General features: G+C 40.6%; 1 non-coding gene and 1 pseudogene across 1 annotated transcript; both read right to left on the bottom strand.

Moving 5' to 3' along the window:
- Window positions 1-4,651: 4,651 nt before the first annotated feature.
- Window positions 4,652-4,762, bottom strand: LOC119472197. Its single transcript, XR_005201310.1, has one exon. It is a non-coding gene; the product is annotated as a U6 spliceosomal RNA (small nuclear RNA).
- Window positions 4,763-13,907: 9,145 nt separating this feature from the next.
- LOC108308827 lies at window positions 13,908-14,254 on the bottom strand (annotated as a pseudogene).
- Between the last annotated feature and the right edge of the window lie 1,789 nt (window positions 14,255-16,043).

Here is a 16,043-nt window from a genome sequence, read left to right as displayed (position 1 = left end):
CTAAGTAACTCTACTGCCCAGGATATATCAGTCTGATGAACAATTATAGATGGTGAATCACACCAAACAAATGATCAGTCTTTGACGGTCCTCATTAATGAATCCTGGAGCCAGTCTATTCCTATCTCTTAGCATACCTCCTGACATCACTTCTGGAGTAACTGTGGTGCCCAACCTACTGACATTTTCATCCATAGTCTTCCCATTTCCAAAGCCACTATAATAACACGAGCCTTTTCTTCCTGATTACCACCTCCCCCCTAACCCTTTCCAGGACTTTGGGTCATTAAACAGGCTTCCTTGTAGTCTAAATATCTGTCATACCCCTATAGTGGTGGTAATTCTTTTTTTTTTTTCCTACACTTCTTTATTCTCACTTTTCCTTCTTTATGAATCAGGCCCAGTTTTCCTTTGAACTAGGCCAAAAGTCCACTTAAAAGTCATTGTCTTATAATATGCTCAAAATACTTCCTCTGTAAAAATAAGTAATTTAAAATCTAAGCTGTTGGAACTTTAAAATATCTGAGCCTTAAGGGAATGTGATTACGGGACCTGAGTCAACATAAGCAGGCCCCTGTCACCTAGGCTAATGTAATCTTTGTTTCTTTGTTAGAGATTAACTTTTTTCCTTGCCTACATTGTTTTGTAAAAGACAGTAAATAACTGAAGGGCACTAGGGAAAACCCCTATTGATCTTCATTATAGATTATCTTTTCTTCTTCTTTTCTTACACAAAGGCTTCATGACTATCACATTGTCTAAGATGCAATGTTAAACACACCCTGTTAAATTGGAAAGGAAAAGAAAAACAAACAGTACAGAAAAGAAAACAAACTGTAACTAATTAAATTTTTGTAGGGAGGGTAGGTGTTGAGCCCAAAGTGAGCAGAGAACTGCTTTGCAACTGTCTGAGCATACTCACTGCAGCCCTGGCTGGGGTTCCAAGGCTTACATGACAAAAGCTTTAGTATTGTTATCTATACTAACGCTTTTCAGTAGAGTATTTAAGCAGACTGTGTACTATAAGGTAAATAATGAGTTTTAGGATAAAAAGTGCAATTCTCGGCTTTAAAAGTAGATATTTGAAAGCATTAGTTTAGGAACTTGTAGCCCACAAAAAAATTAGGATTTAGTCTACACCGCATAAAAAAATAAAAACTTAAGAACATCTAACAAGTGTACTATAGTTTTTAAAACATAATTTTTCTCTCTCCAGTTTTCCATTTTTACTAAAGACAAATCATAGTAGGACCGATTTCCTTTATTATACTTGGCCTGATTATTTGTATAAAGTACATCAAGAACAATTATTATTCATATAGGTTTTATAAATTGGCTTTTATAGAACTATGTTCCATAAGGAATTTCAGATAAGACTGTTTTAAGCTGAGTCCAGCCATGGGTTGGTACACTTAAATACCTTCGAGTTGCGTAAATTCCTCTCAAAGTCCCAAGATAATTTGGGGCTCCTGTTAGAAAGTGACATTCTTTACTTACCACAGGTCAGGACAAAACCACATTTGCAAAATTATGATTGAAACAGTGAAAGAGACCTAACTTAACCAAGTCCATCTTGCTTCTAACTCCAAGCTGTCCTTGTTCATTCCTGCATGTAGGCTGAACTAAGGGAGAAACATAGTTTATAGTTTAAACAAAAATGGTAACAACCTTCTCCCAAAGCAAACCTCCTTCTTGCCTGAGGACTACATTGCCTTTGTAGGACTAACTTAGCCATGAGATTAGAAATTATGGTTTAGGAGTCAGGCAGCTGGAGACTACAGAATCCTGACCCTCCCTAAACCTGTCCTAAAATCAGTTCTTGAGACTTTTTTCAGACCCTGCACTTGATGGATCAGCTGGCTCAAACCAGATCATTAAAAAACTGATCTTACGGCCCCCACCCAGGAACTGACTCTGCGTAAGAAGACAGCTTTGATTCCCTGTGATTTCATCTCTGACCAATAAGCACTCTTAGCTCACTGGCTTCCCCAATCCACAAAGTTGTCCTTAAAAACTCTGCTCCCCAAATGCTCAGGGACACTGATTTGAGTAATAATAAAACTCCAGTCTCTAGCACAGCCGGCTCTTCATGAATTATTCTTTCTCTCTTGAAATTCCCCTGTCTTGATGAATCAGTTCTGTCTAGACAGTGGGCAAGATGAACCCCTTGGATGATTACAAGAACTCCTGTACATGAATTGTGTAGACAAGGTATGAGGCCAGTTTTCCGAAGGGTTTTTATTGGCTCTATAAGTCAAGTTTGATTCCTTAAAGGAAAGCATGCCATTCCGGTAAAAGCCTTGGTGAAACAACCAGTTTCTTCATAAGTTAAGAATACTCACAAATAGTCTCCAAATTCTGGAGAAATCAGGTAGAGAGAAAAAAATGTGCTCCAAATTTTATTCACAGGAATATGTTTTACTCAATTGTCAAAAGCTGTATATAGCTCAAAAGAAAAGTCTTCTTGGCTCTGGAAAAGAAAAAGGATCAGCAATGTTTTAAGAAAAAAGTAAAAAAAAAAAAAGATTACTTCAGATTTCTATTAGTTTAGTCCATTCAGTTAACTCTTGTTGTGTTTTATATTGAATATTTATATTTGGCAGTTAGTAATTATCTTAGTTCTCTCATGTGGGCATCAACAGTGGCAAGAAGACAAAATGAAGAAAAACAGTTCAGTTGACTGAGAAGAAAAACTTTTTTTCTTTTTTTTTGGAAAAAAACGTGATTCAAGAAGAGAAAAAAGTAAAGGTCTTTTAAATACATCTAGCTTGGATATCCAATTTTAATTAAGCCAGTTTTAACCACAGAGCTCTTTTGTTAAAAAAAAAAATCTTTTTAAAAATCTCTTATTACCAGACTCTAGCCAGGGCAGTCAATATTTCTGGCCTTTGAATTCTACCCAGGTAATCTCCCACATGAAATTAGTAAGTCTTAACTAAGGTTTTAACGTAACCATGAACACATAAGATTTTTTGTTTTTGTTTTTGTTTTAATGGAGTCTTCTGTTGCCCAGGCTGGAATGCAGTGGCACGATCTCACTGCAACCTCTGCCTACCTGGTTCAAAAGATTCTTCTGTCTCAGCCTCCCAAGTAGCTGGGACTACAGGCATGTACCACCATGCGTGGCTAATTTTTTGTATTTTTAGTAGAGATGGGGTTTCACCATATTTGCCAGGCTGGTCTCAAACTCCTGACCTCGTGATCTGCCTGCCTCAGCCTCCCAAAGTGCTGGGATTACAGGCGTGAGCCACCACGCGTGGCCTTGAACACAAGTATTTTCAAAAGATGATAAGCAGTTTCTTTTCTTTTTCTTTCTTTTTTTTTTTAAACATGATTTAGAATCTTCCCAAGATTAGTTCAGAGAAAGGAAAATTCAAGACAGGAAATCAGAAGCTATTCATGGGGAGAGGGGAGGAACCTCAATACATGGGAAAGTTATACAAATAATAAACCAGAAAGGAATCATTTGGAAGCCAAGAATTGAACCTGGGCCACCACTGTCAAAAGATAAAGCACTGGCTGGGTGTCGTGGCTCATGCCTGTAATCCCAGCACTTTGGGAGCCCGAGGCAGGTGGATCATGAGGTCAGGGATTTGAGACCAGCCTGACCAACATGGTGAAACCCTGTCTCTACTAAAAATACAAAAATTAGCCTGGCGTGGTGGTGTGTGCCTGTAATCCCAACTTCTCAGGAGGCTGAGGCAGGAGAATCACTTGAACCTGGGAGGTGGAGGTTGCAGTAAGCCAAGACCTCTCAGGAGCCAAACTGAGACAGAAACCCCATGGTGGAGCTACCCACACGCCCTGCAACGAGGCTACAGACAGACACTCCACCATGGGGCTAGAGAACCAGTCAGGAAAAGGAAGGAGGCATTAGCAGTACCTAGGATACTCACCAACCCAGACACCCACAATGGGCCTACAGACAGACACCCTGTGATGGGGATACATTTATGGGATGTCTCCCCAGGACTATTTATCCGTTGCAATTAGCACCTTGCACATTGGGTTGGCAACACCCCACCAGTAGAAAGAGTACCAGAGTTGGCCCCCAGTCCAAGAGAACTAGGGGGCTGCTTGGGCTGGCCTCTGAATCCATTGCCGGAGGAAGGCTACTGAACCATGGACATATAGCAACAAGGGCAATCCCAGACGAGCCCCCAAATTTGTAACCGCTCGATAGGTTCACCTTGCCTGCTACCTAGACAATGCCAATTTATTAAGACGGGAATTGCAATAGAAGAAGAGTAATTCATGCAGAGCTGACTATGCAGGAGATAGGAGTTTTATTATTACTTAAATCACTCTCCCTGAAAACTCAGGGATTAGGGTTTTAAAGGATAATTTGGAGGGTAGGGGGCCAATGAATTGGGAGTGCTGATTGGTTGGCTCGGGGATGAAATAATAGGGAGTCAAAGTGGTTCTCTTAGGAAAAAAAAAAAAAAGAAAGAAAGAAAGTTGTTCTCTTATGCTGAGTAGTTCCTAGGTGGGGGCCACAGAACTGGTTGGCAGGTCCAGCTGGGACCATCTGGTTGCTAGAAATGCAAAACCTTCAAAAGACATCTCAAAAAGCCAAGCTTAGGTTCACAACAGTGATGTTACCTTTAAGAGTAACTGAAAAAGTTGTGACTCTTTTTTCTTTTTAATTAAAAAAAATATGGTACGCTTCACAAATTTGTGTGTTATCCTTGCGCAGGGGCCATGCTAATCATCTCTGTATTGTTCCAATTTTAGTACGAGAAGTTGTGACTCTTATGACCTCTAGAATAATGGCTGTTAATATTTAGAATTCCAGCCCCTCATTCTAACTTGGTGGCTGGTGGTCTTTCATTCATTTTACAAGGACAGTTTAGCTTTTCGTAAGGGATATTACTTAAACTATAAACTAAGTTCCTTCCCAAGGCTAGTTTGGCCTATGGCCAGGAATAAGCAAGGACAGCTTAAAGGTTACAAGCAAGATGGAGTTGGTTAGGTCTGATATCTTTCCCTGTCATAATTTCCGTAGTTATAATTTTCCAAAGGCAGTTTCAAAATTGTTTCAGGTATGTGTGTGTGTGTGTGTTCCTGAGTGTACTGAGACATAACATAAAATGAGTTTCTTATTGATTGACATGAGCTTTTTAAACAATGTTAGAATTGGCCTAGATCAGTGGTTCCTAAATTATGGTCCCTGATCCAGCCGTATTAGAATTACCTGGGACCTAGTGATCATAAGAATTGCAAATTTGGGGACTTCATCCTGGACCTACTGAATAGGGGCAGGGCCTGGAAACCTGTGTTTCAAAAAACCTCCAGATAATTCTGATCAATGTTAGTGTTATAAGTAAAATTTCGATGCCGCAAAAGAAATAGCATTGGATGATATGTCCTCTCAGCACGGCAGTTTACTTCTATAGAAGGATTTGGGGTGCACGGACGGAGCAATGATGACTGCCCCACACTTGAACAAGGGGGGAAAGGAGTACTTATGCCTGACGGGGGTCATCCCTGCTGCTGTGTCATCCGCTATTGGCTAGGGTTAGACCCCACAAACTAGACTAATCCCAATTGGCTATTTTAAAAAGAGCAGGGGTCTGAGCTGGAGTAGCAGGGTGGGTGTTTGGCGGGAAGGACAGTTAAGGGTGTGTCAGAGCAGGTAGCCAGGGGTGATCAGACTGGGATGGGTCAGGATGGTGCCAGCAGGGAGAGAGAGCAGACGTGAACTACTGATGAACCTTTGGATAAGTTGTTTATTGGAATTACAAGGAAGTCAAACTATAAAATAGAGATCTAAAGAATAAGAGAGCTGAACATACTGACATACTGATTCTTTGAAGAGAAACTTGGGGTTCACTATAACATTAGAAAACCACTGAAATCTAGGTAATTTAGGCTTTCTCAATCACAGGAGGGATTGAGGCTTTAGAGAAAATTATTTCAGTGACTTGTCATTTCTCCGAAGTAGAAAGCTGGCATTCTAGAAGATACTGGGAAATAAGTTAGTTATTACATACAATGCATGCCTTAGGGCAGGAGGGCTTAATTTTCTCTTAGGAGTTGTTGAGAAGGGAAAAAAAAATCTAGAATGATCCCCCAAGGTTTTTTTCAGAGTAAATTTGCATGATGTCAACAAAAATAGTCAAACTCTGTAAAATATTTGAAGAGATTTATTCTGAGCCAAATAGGAGTGACCATGGCCTATGACACTGAGAATATAAGATCCAGAGAACATGTGCCCAAGGTGGTTGGGGTGCAGCTTGATGTTACACATTTTAGGGAGACATGAGACTTCAATAAAATACGGTTAAGATACACATTGGTTTGGTCCAAAAAGGTGGGACAACTTGAAAGGGGAAAAGGTGGTGCTTCCAGGTTATAGGTAGATTTAAAATTTTTCTGGTTGACAATTGGCTGAGTTTATCTAAAGACTTGAGAAATATAGAAAGGAAATGTTGGGGTTAAGATAATGGATTGTGGAGACCAAAGTTCTTATAATGCAGATGAAGCCTTCAGGTAGCAGGTTTCAGAGAGAATAAATTGTAAATGCTTCTTTTTGTTTGTTTGCTTGTTTGTTTGTTTTTGGAGACAGAGTCTTGCTCTGTCATCCAGGCTGGAGTGCAGTGGCACAATCTTGGCTCGCTGCAACCTCCATCGCCCGGGTTCAAGCAGTTCCCTACCTCAGCCTCTGGAGTAACTGAGATTACAGGCGCCTGAAACCACACACAGCTAATTTTTTTTTTAGTGGAGGTAGGGCTTCACCATGTTGGCCAGGCTGGTCTCGAACTCCTGACCTCATGATCCACCCGCCTCAGCTTCCCAAAGTGCTGGGATTACAGGTGTGAGTCACTGTGCCCAAGCCGTAAATGCTTTTTGTTAGACTTAAGGTCAGTGTTGATGTTAATGCTGGAGGGTATAATGAGGCATGTCCAACCCACACTTCCCATCATGGCCTGAACCAGTCTCTCAGATTAAATTTTAAGAGCCCCCTGGTGAAGGAGGAAGCCCATTCAGATGGCTGGGAGGTCTTAGAATTTTATTTTTGGTTTATAGTGACTTAACCCAAGTTTCCTAAAACATAAAGTAATCCAACCAAGGATTTGCATAAAATTGTTTTGGCTTAAAATGTATTTTCTTCTTATCTCTATTGTGATTACAAACAATGATTCTATTATGATAATGACGAATTTAAATATATAACTGTTACTAAGAGTTGGAAATTATGATTTGCTGAGGACATTAAAAATCAGCCTCTAGTTTATTTATCTAATAATAATGGCCATATTTGCAAACTCTCTAGAACAGTGATTCACAGCCACTATTCCGATTTAACCCTGTTTTGTTCCCAGTACACACTCCTAATCAGTAACATCTCTCATCACAATGCTGTGATTCTCATGGGGACTAGGGGGGCTGTAGAGCATGAAAAGTCTCATTGAGGATTCTAATGCACCCCCCTCCCCCACATACACACCAAAAGAATCTCTGCACTAGGATAAAAGACAAAGTTGCTAAGAACAATCTAAGTCAGCAGGGAATATATCATCCTCCCAGAATAGCCAAGTTTTAAATAGGCATTGACTGAGTTCCAGGATGATCCAAGAGCTCAGAGCATAATTCATTATTGTATACTTATTTATTCGCTCCAAAGAACCACTATTCTTTCAGAAGAGAGCAAAATCTGGTTATGAAAACAGGAAAGTTTTCTTGTCAATCAATGAATTAATATTTTTTGTGGCTGCTGGATAGGCATCAGTGTATTTGGCATTACACAGGACATGGGTGCGTTGAAACTGCCTTTGCAAAAATTGTATCAGTGAGAAAATTATGGCAGTGGGGGAGATCTGATCTAGCCAATTCCCCTCCTGCCTTTAGCCATCAAGCAATCGAGCTGCCTTTATTACCGGACTAGCTTTGGGAGACATTTAGTTTATAGTTTAAATGAAAGCAGCTATTCCCCAAAACTCAACTGCCTTTGTAAAGCTAATGAGAGAACTCCGGGCTAGGAGGAGGAGAGGTGCCTGACTTCTGATAAAGTATAGACATAAATGATTGCCAGTCTTTATTCCAGAGGTAACAAGATATATAACTTCCCCAATTACTCCTGCAAATAACATAATTATTGTAGAATCTAAGATTGGCCTTTTGAGATTTCATTTCAGGGTTTTGGCCTGTCTGATACCTATGCCTAAGGCTCCACCTGGACCTGCCCACTGCTCCTGTGGCCACATCTAGGTTTCAGCCTGCTGCAGGATCATTTCCAACACCCCTATGATTGCACCCACCATCTATTCAGCAGCCACCCCCGTCACTTCCCCCAGACTACTTCTGAAAAGCCCTAGCCCCTGAAATCCCAGCTCTGTAGGAATTCAACTCCATTGCAATTTCCCTGCCTTGATAAATCAGCTCTATCTGGGCAGCAGACAAGAAGAACCCATTAGGTGATTACAGTTTTACAACTGGAGAGAAAAGATCAGAACACATGAAAGAAGCAACATAAAAATAAAACACTAATAAATGATAAATTATGAAGGACTACTTATGAAACTATCTGAAGTGGTTTTAAGAAATTTAGATGACTGGGCACAGTAGCTCACGTCTGTAATCCTAGCACTATGGGAGGCCGAGGTGGACGGATCACGAGGTCAGGAGTTTGAGACCAGCCTGGCCAACATGGTGAAACTTCATCTCTACTAAAAACACAAAAATCAGCTGGGTGTGGTGGCATGTGCCTGTAGTCCCAGCTACTCAGGAGGCTGAGGCAAGAGAATCACTTGAACCTGGGAGACGGAGGTTGTGGTGAGCCGAGACTGTGCCATTGCACCCCAGTCTGGGTGACAGAGCAAGACTCTGTCTCAAAGAAAAAGAAAAAAATATATATCTAGATTCCAGCCAGGCAAGATGGCTTGTGCTTGTAATCCCCAGCACTTTGGGAGGCTAGGGCAGACAGATCACTTGGGCCAGCCTGTGCAGCAAGGTAAGCCAGTTCTAGACCAGCCTGAACAACAAGGTGAGACCCCTGTCTCTACAAAAAAATACAAAACTTTGCTGGGCATGGTGTTGTGCACCTGTGATCCCAGGTACTTGGGAGGCTGATCGCTTGAGCCCAGGAGGTGGAGGTTGCAGTGAGCTGAGGCTGCCTCACTGTACTCGAGCCTGGGCAACAGAGCCAGACACTGTCTCAGAAGAAAGAAAGAAAGAGAGAGAGAGGGAGGGAAGGAGGAGGGGAGGAAGGAAATATAGAAACCAACCCCATAAATGCTATGCTATGTCAGAATGCCATAATATCAGAAATGCTTACATTGATTCATCAGAGTCAGGGCCCAGGAATCTGCATTTAAGTCTGCCAGGTTGTTCTGATAATCAATCCAGTTGAGCACGACTACCTCAGAAATCCATAAAAGAGGAAAATTAATTTTGACCAACACTATCAGGGAACACCTTTTTTGTGGAGCAGTGAAGCTGAGATGGGCCCTGAGTGGAACTACCTGTGCAGAATTATAGCAGAATTATAAATAATAAGAGAAGCCTAACAGGCTAGCTCCATCTTGTTTCTAACCTCACAGGCTAATTTTTTTTTTTTTTTAATTCTAGCACAGAGGCCAAAATAACTATGAGAGGTATTTAGTTTATAGTTAAACTTGGAGGCAAAGGAAACTAATCCTCCCAACCCCACCCTACCATGCCCACACACACTATTCAGAGATTGAAGCCACATTCTTTTTTTTTTTTTTTGAGATGGAGTTTCGCCCTTGTTACCCAGGCTGGAGTGCAATGGCGCGATCTCGGCTCACCGCAACCTCCGCCTCCTGGGTTCAGGCAATTCTCCTGCCTCAGCCTCCTGAGTAGCTGGGACTACAGGCACACGCCACCATGCCCAGCTAATTTTTTGTATTTTTAGTAGAGACGGGGTTTCACCGTGTTAACCAGGATGGTCTTGATCTCTTGACCTCGTGATCCACCCGCCTCGGCCTCCCAAAGTGCTGGGATTACAGGCATGAGCCACCGCGTCCGGCCGAAGCCACATTCTTAAGACAAGGGTAAAATTGCGGTAGGGGCTTGAACTTTGCTAAAAAATAGACTTAAACAATGACTTGCCATTGCTTAATGTGTTTTCCTACAAGTTGCTAACTGACCCAGAGTCATATAGCTGGGGCCACAAAATTTATAGCTTCCTCTACTACTCCTATAGGTGACTTCACTGTTATGAAACCTGAAGAACTGGTCTCTGAGATATTTTTTAAGATTCAGCATTTCAGTACCACCTGGTCCTGAGAATCGATTCAACTGCACGAAGACAGTTTCAGACACTGTTGTGATTTCACCCCAGCCAATCAATTGTTCCAGGTCCCCAGCCCCTGTCAGCCAAAGCACCCTTTAAAAACCTTAGCTTCTGAACTATCAGGGAGACGGATTTGAGAAATTTCTCCCTGTTCTTTCTTGGCCAGCCCTGCGATTACTAAACTCTTTCTTTGCTGCAATACCGGTTCTCATTGGTTCTTTTAGGGCAGCAGGCAAGAAGAACTAGTCGGCCTGTGACATGAGGACAGGGTAGGATGTGAGCAGAGTAGCCGACAGAGGGCTTAGGTGTGTGCTCACCTGAAGCTGCCTGTGCCAAAATGCTAAGGAAGGCTTGGGGCTCATGCCTGTAATCCAGGCACTTTGGAGGCCAAGGCGGGCAGATCACCTGAGGTCGGGAGTTCAAGACCAGCCTGGCCATCATGGTGAAACCCCATCTTTAAATAATAATAATAATAATAATAATAATAAAAGAAAAAAAAAAAAAAAGGAAGGCTTGGGAGGAGAGAATGAGTGCCCAAGGCAGTTAGAAAAGCCGTCTCCCAAACTAAGTCTCGAAGATTGAGCTAGAGGAATCTGCCAGGTAGATAGAATGAGGGAAAGGGGATTCCAGGCCAAATTTGTACAAAAGTATAGAGGCATGAAAGGGCAAGTTATGTTAAGTGAATAGCAGGAGCTCCATGTGACTTGAATAGGCAGAGGAGAAAGGAGGAGAGGCCCATGGGAGACAGGGTAGAAAATGGGATGGACCTGCTTAAGCAGTAAAAGACTAAACAAGATTGGAAATCCCAAACGTGAATGCGGGCAAGTAAATGCCTAGATGTTCATGAACATGACATACTGTGTGATTTACAGGGTCCAGAAATCAGAGGGAACTGGTAGATCCATGCCCCATGTTGAAAGGGCAACCTGCTCAACCCAAGCCCATCATTGCCTTGATGGGCATGAGGTTGCAGTGCTGCCAAATCAGCAGACTTTTTTTTTCCCCAGAAAAGCCAGAAATTCAGACTTTTAAAATAAAATCTCCAAGCTTTTAAATATAGGCTCAATTCCTTCAATTATTCATCAGGCCAAATAAAATACAACTCTTGGTCTGGTATGAAGGCTGGTTTATTACCTCTAGGCTTCAGTCTAATAAGCTGTTACTGCATCCAAATTAGATGGGTGTCTATCTGGTTCACTGTGTGCCTGATTGCAGAACCTGGTAACTAGACTTAAGCTTTGATGCGAGAACAACAGAAATCAAATTTAGAGCTTTTATTCAGGAACGATCTGGATATATCTCTGTGTGTGTTTGTGTGAGTGTGTATATATATATTTACACACATGCATACCTCTACTAAATATATATATACATCTGAGTGTGTGAGTGTGTGTATATATATATATATACCACTTCTTTTGTTTAGTTTAAACACAGGCAAGGTGTTGTTCTCAAACATTGCAATGTACTCTAAACATTGCTGAGGCTCAGAAGCTTTACTAACATAGCCAGAGAAATGATTTGAAAAACAGCATTCCTTAGTAATATAAAGTATTTGAAACCATACAAGATTTGATTCTACATGCTAATTTTTTTTATAAAAAGTGTTGTGTTTTCACTGTGCAAGCTGAAAAGGACTTTATTTAGCAGCATATACAAACTTGCATTTCTGAGCAACATGAGCAAATCTATGGTCTATTTTCTCTTTGCTTGAGGGTCACTCTAAAGGCAAATTCATTAAAAATGGAAAATGCTGCTATTTTTCAGACAGTGTTCTTTTATTTCAGATAGAAAAGTTATTTTTTAGATGCCTATTTAATCATCTCTTAGAAACCAATCTATGACAAACCTTATATTTGAGTTTATACCTACCTCATTTCCACGATAAAAAAATTACTTCCATAGATGTTAGAAGTAACTTTCTTAAAAATATCAGCTGCATAAATTTTCAACTACTGTATAAATCAAAACCATCTAATAATTTTTAAGGTTATGACTTATAAAAGATGTTCTTCTGGAAACTAAAATCAGTTTTCAATTTTCCCATTTATATTTCTTTTACCAGTGTAAAAATAATTTCTCTTTATTCTTTTCAAGAAGAGCTAGAAAAGTTTGGTCTTTAAGATCATTCATTGTTTCTTCTCTCTAGGAAAGGCAGTATGGTAGACAGACTAATGGACCCCCTTCAAAGCTATCTGCATTGTAATCCTCGGAACCTGGGAGTATAGAAAAACAGGATTCGTAGATGTGGTTAAATGAAAGATTTAGAGATTGGGAGATTATTCTGGATTCTCTGGGCAGGCCCAAGGTAATCACAAGGATGGGGTCCTTATAAGTGAAAGAGGGAGGCAGGAAGGTAAGAGGGCATGACTACCATGCAGCAGGGGCTGGAATGGTGTTGCTGGCCTTGATGAAGGATGGGGGCCACAAGCCAAGGAAAGTGGGTGGCCTCTAAAAATTGGAAAAGGGAATAAAACAGACTTTCACCTAGAGATTGCAGAAGAAACGCAAACCTGCCCATTTTTGCCAAGTGAGACCCATTTCAGATGTCTGACCTCCAGAGGTGTAAGATAATAAATCTGTCTTGTTTTAAGCCTCTACATTTGTGGTAATTTGTAACAGCAGCAGTAAGAATATGGACAGTAACCAGTCTCCCTCAAAGATGGATACTAGAACAGCTTTATTTTATAGTTTATTTTATCCACAGAAAACAGAAACATGATTTATTTCAAAAGACAGCAGAAATTAGAAATTCATACTGAAAATGTAGCTTGGGCCAGGGGCAGTGACTCATGACTGTCATCCCAACACTTTGGTAGGGCAAGGTGGGTGAATTGCTTGAGCCCAGGAGTTTGAGACCTGCCTGGGCAAAATGGCAAAACCATCTCTACTAAAAATTAGCCAGGCATGGTGGCCTGCGCCTGCAGTCCCAGCTACTTGTGAGGCTGAGGCAGGAGGATCACTTGGAAGTGATCACCAGGAGGTTGAGGCTACGAGATCGCCACTGCACTTCAGCCTGTACGACAGAGTAAAAACTTTGTTAGAAAGGAAAGAAAGAAAGAAAGGAAAGAAAGGAAAGAAAGAAAGAAAGAAAGAGAGAGAGAGAGAGAGAAAGGAAGGAAGGAAGGAAGGAAGGAAGGAAGGAAGGGAAGGAAGGAGAGGAAGGAAGGAAGGAGAAAGAAAGAAGAGAGAGAAAGAAAGAAAGAGAAAGCAAAGAAAAGGAAGGAAGGAAGGAGGGAAAGAGAGGAAGGAAGGAAGGAAGGAAGGAGGGAAGGAATGAAGGAACGAAGGGAGACATAATTTGGTGTAATTCTGTTGGGAGAGCTCTTTTCTGTGAATGTGCTCTCCTACTGACTGCCCCACTGGAGTCCTGTCAGGCAGCACTTTCTAAACAGTTCACTGATTCCCATGTTGTCAGAAGGCAGGAGCCATCTACAAATACACAGATTTCAAGGACAGAGTAACATATTTCTCAGAAGAAAAGCATCTTCTCTCTCAGAAGAGTGCATTATCATTTTAAGGAGTTGGCACAGTTTAGGTGAAACAGGCACATAATTCATTAAAGCATAAAAAAGGTGAAGAAAAAGATGCTGCCTTGTGTTAGACATTCAAATGTGTTGTGAATGTTTAAGGCAGCTGATGCCCAAAATAAGCAAGTCAAGAAAAGTGGTGTGGTTTGGAGGTGATTTTGCATCTAGATGGAATTATTTTCTCATGACTGCAAAGACTGAGCACTGTAAAGCTTGTCTTCTTCAAGGTCAATGATGCTTCAGATACCAGACGAGTTCATGTTTCACCTGTAGTTTGAAGAGAGGGTTGAGTTGGCCAGAATTGCAATCAGCCAAAAGAGAATGCAACAAACTGAACAGGTCACCAACATGGTAATGATAACTTTCTGGTTAGGTCCCTAGGTATGAACCAAGGTATGAAGAAACCAATGAAGCCCCAAAACACGCTCATTGCAATGAGTGGTATGGTGAGGCCCTGATATGTCATGCTTACCGCTGGTGCTGCCATCCCCTGCTCCTCTTTCTCACTTGGGTACCACTGGGAAGTCATTTTTAATTAATTAATTAATTAATTAATTTTTTAACAGCAACAGGGTCTTGCTATGTTGTCTGGGCTGACCTTGAACTCCTGGCTTCAAGTAATTATCCTGCCTTAGCCTCCCAAAGTGCTGGGATTGCAGGTCTGAACTACCACACCAGGCCCTAGAAGGGTTTTAATCTGGTATTTTATATTCTTTTTTGAGAAAGAATCTAGAATAAAAGTCTTCAGTAAAAGGGCGTGTGCTGGCACTTGAGGGTATGCCTTCTCACAAGAATAATTATTCTCTCAAGTAATTATTCAGCCTCTAGGTGAACATCTAGACCAGAAGCTCATCACCTCTGAACCTAATCCACTTTAAGACTACTGTTAAAGTGTTAGAAAATTCCTTCTTATACTGATCTGATGCAAAAACCAGAGCTTTCTAATTCCCAAATTATTGTCCCTTTCAATCTAGTAAACTCAGCTTGAAAGAGGTATTCAGATATCAGGTTACAATATAAACATAAATAATTTCTAAATAAAATGCAAAAGATTCCTAGTAGATCCCATTAAAATGATGACAATTGTTTTTTTCTTTCTGAGCCTGCTTGCTAGGGAACACAGTTCTGTTTAAGTGATATTTAAAAGCTTTTTTTTTTAATTGCAGAGAAAGCCATTGTAGAATTACTTTAAACGATAATACATAAAGATTTCATATCAACAATTCTTCATTTAAACTAATGATATGCATTAGCAAGAGAATACTATTCCTGCAAAGCTGGATTTTTAAAAAAAAAAAAAAAAAGAAAGAAAGAGAATACTAATACTCTTAGGGAAGTCATCACTCGTTCATTCACTAATATTGTGTTGCAGCACACATCAAAAGTGAGTCAAGAATGAAAACCTTTTTCTTTCAAAACTGATTTTTGTATTAAGCATTACTTTTTGTTTAGCACCTTTAACAACCCTATGAGGAAAGTAATTATTCCATTATTATAAGGTAATTATGTACAATATATACAAGTTTAAACAAATTCAACTAGCTAAATTTTCCTCTTTGCACATCCTGCATATAAATCCTTATTTGGTCAAATAAAAAGGAATATGCATTCAGATAGGTCTCAATCTCAAAATCTAGTTCCATACTTACAGGCATTAAGATCTCTGAAGACGTGCGTGTCCAGTGTCTTAAAAAAAAATCTCTGAAGATTATTAAGCCCCTCAGCCTTATTGTCCTCATCTGTAGAATGTGACTAATATTTACACAGCCTTATGGTGGCTGCATCGTAATGTGGGTCAGTGGAGTAGGGCCTTACCAAGTGCACACCGTGAGTGCACAAAACTTACCCCCACTTCAGAAGATGCAAAATAAGGAACTGAAAAAGGTACTACTAAGGATAGGAACATCTATCCATCAGGCACGAAAATGCTTGAGAACCACAGAATGAAATCAACTGGTATCAGCATGAAATTTTTAATTAAATGTCTACACTATTTAAAAGTATGCCAACTATGGTTAAATACAGTTTTCTAAATACACCATCACTTTGAAAACAATTTCTCATTTTTCAATAATTTATTTATTTATTTATTTTTTGAGATGGAGTCTCACTCTCTCCAGGCTGGAGTTCAGTGGCGCGATCTCGGCTCACTGCAACCTCAGGCTCCCTGGTTCAAGCGATTCTACTGCCTTAGCCTCCCGAGTAGCTGGGATTACAGGCACCTGCCACCAACCCCAGCTAATTCTTCTATTTTT

The sequence above is a fragment of the Cebus imitator genome, unplaced genomic scaffold, assembly GCF_001604975.1.
Source record: "Cebus imitator isolate Cc_AM_T3 unplaced genomic scaffold, Cebus_imitator-1.0 Scaffold88, whole genome shotgun sequence".
In the NCBI taxonomy this organism is placed as follows: domain Eukaryota; kingdom Metazoa; phylum Chordata; class Mammalia; order Primates; family Cebidae; genus Cebus; species Cebus imitator.
The sequence above is the reverse complement of the archived record's forward strand: the minus strand, read 5'-3'. Positions and strand labels throughout refer to the sequence as shown.